This window comes from Doryrhamphus excisus, unplaced genomic scaffold (genome assembly GCF_030265055.1).
Source record: "Doryrhamphus excisus isolate RoL2022-K1 unplaced genomic scaffold, RoL_Dexc_1.0 HiC_scaffold_43, whole genome shotgun sequence".
NCBI classification, from domain to species: Eukaryota; Metazoa; Chordata; class Actinopteri; order Syngnathiformes; family Syngnathidae; genus Doryrhamphus; species Doryrhamphus excisus.
This window is the reverse complement of record NW_026652256.1, coordinates 5001-7500: the sequence shown is the minus strand read 5'-3', so window position 1 is coordinate 7500 and position 2500 is coordinate 5001.

The window sequence follows — 2500 nt, the reverse complement described above, 5'->3', positions numbered from 1 at the left end:
CGAGCTCCAGTAGAGTACCCAGCGTGTCAAGAAAAGAGAAAAAAAAAATGACAAAGTCCCAACGGGGAGAGTTTAAAAGTGTATCCGGCGGGCCTGGAGGCCCGAGGCGGCCCGGAGGGGCGACCAAATGCCGCTGCGAGCTCCAGTAGAGTACCCAGCGTGTCAAGAAAAGAGAAAAAAAAAATGACAAAGTCCCAACGGGGCCAGTTTAAAAGTGTATCCGGCGGGCCTGGAGCCACGAGGCGGCCTTAAAGTGCTGGGAAATGCGACGTGGAGTGGCGCTGTCCAGCCTTTAAAAGTGTATCCGACAGGCCTGCAGCCCCGAGGCGGCTTTAAATTGCTGGGAATTGCGACGTGGAGTGGCGCTGCGACGTGGAGTGTCGCTGTCCAGCCTTCGGTGCTGAACCGCAAGCCCGCCGAGCGAATGAACACGACGCACGGACGGCCGGTGGCACGTCATAGAGCGGTTTAAAATACAAGAGGGACGGCCGGAAGCCCCTCCGGCCCCGCTGTAAAGTGTGTGAAAACGAGGGCGGGACCCCCGGCGCCCTAAAGCGGCTCGGCGTTGCGAGGAGAGCCGCTGCAAAGTGTGTGAATTTCACGCGGGAGGCTGGCGGCTCGCTGCCCGCTTTGCCCGGCTTTGAAACACGCCGCAAAGTGTATTAAATGAGGGCGGGAGGAAGGCCGCTCGCTGCCCGCGCTGCCCTGCTTTGAAACACGCCGCAAAGTGTATTAAATGAGGGCGGGAGGAAGGCCGCTCGCTGCCCGCGCTGCCCTGCTTTGAAACACGCCGCAAAGTGTATTAAATGAGGGCGGGAGGAAGGCCGCTCGCTGCCCGCGCTGCCCTGCTTTGAAACACGCCGCAAAGTGTATTAAATGAGGGCGGGAGGAAGGCCGCTCGCTGCCCGCGCTGCCCTGCTTTGAAACACGCCGCAAAGTGTATTAAATGAGGGCGGGAGGAAGGCCGCTCGCTGCCCGCGCTGCCCTGCTTTGAAACACGCCGCAAAGTGTATTAAATGAGGGCGGGAGGAAGGCCGCTCGCTGCCCGCGCTGCCCTGCTTTGAAACACGCCGCAAAGTGTATTAAATGAGGGCGGGAGGAAGGCCGCTCGCTGCCCGCGCTGCCCTGCTTTGAAACACGCCGCAAAGTGTATTAAATGAGGGCGGGAGGAAGGCCGCTCGCTCGGTCGGGGGGGGGGGGGTGTTTGAAAATATGACAGAGTGTCAAATGAATGGCGGTCAATGGGGGAAAAATGTTTGAAAATATGACAGAGTGTCAAATGAATGGCGGTCAATGGGGGAAAAATGTTTGAAAATATGACAGAGTGTCAAATGAATGGCGGTCAATGGGGGAAAAATGTTTGAAAATATGACAGAGTGTCAAATGAATGGCGGTCAATGGGGGAAAAATGTTTGAAAATATGACAGAGTGTCAAATGAATGGCGGTCAATGAGTGTTTTGGTCAACCAGGGATTTTTGCTTAGACGGGAGAAGGTAAAACAGCCGACAGGGGGGGGGGGGGGATACCTTACCTTCTCCCGTCTATGCGAAATTCCCTGGTTCACCAAAACACCTCATGCACGATTTGAGAAACCGACTTTTTAGAAACCTTGACTACCAGGGTTTAGACCGAGGAAACGTGCGTTTTGAGGCCGATTTTGACGCACTGAAACACGGACTGATGCCGGCGAGGGCCGCTCCTCTGGTTCTTTTTTTTTTTTTTTTTTTTTTTGCCCCCGAGTGAGAACTTTTTCCAAGTTCTCCTCCGCAGCTCACGCCCAGGCTGCGCGTATGATGTGTCCGACAGGCGAGCGCCTTCACCGGCCTCGCGCGGCGGCCTCGCCCCGCCCCTCCACGCCGGTTCTCTCCGCTTGACAGCCGAGAGGGCGGCTGTTCATATGATGTGTTCGACAAGCGAGCGCCTTCACCGGCCTCGCGCGGCGGCTTCGCCCGGCCCCTCCGCGCCGGTTCTCCCGCTCCACAGCCGAGAGGGCGGCTGTCGGTATGATGTGTTCGACGAGCGAGCGCCTTCACCGGCCTCGCGCGGGGCGTGAGACCGGAAAGACAGACCGTGGTGAGAATGGAGAAGACAGACCGTGGTGAGAATGGAAAAGACAGACCGTCGTGAGAACCTCCAAGACAGACCGTCGTGAGAACCTCCGAGACAGACCGTCGTGGGACCGGAGCGACAGACCGTCGAGAGAACTGACCGATTGGCAAACCTGACCCGCCACGGGGGGCCCCCGCCGGCCGGCGCTCGCGCCGGTGTTCGGGCGGACGGTTCCCCCGACCTGCGGCTTGGCCTCGATGGGCGAGGGCGGACACGCGGCGTGAGCCTCGATCGGCCAGGCAACCCCCCCGGGGGCCCCCTGGTCGGCGTCGCGGTCCCCCCGCCCGACCCGATTGAAGCGAGATCGAGACGACCCGTCTGACCCGGCCGTCCTCCAACGGCGCCCCGCCGGTTCGGCCCCCAGCGTCCCCGCCGTCTCCCCCGGACCGT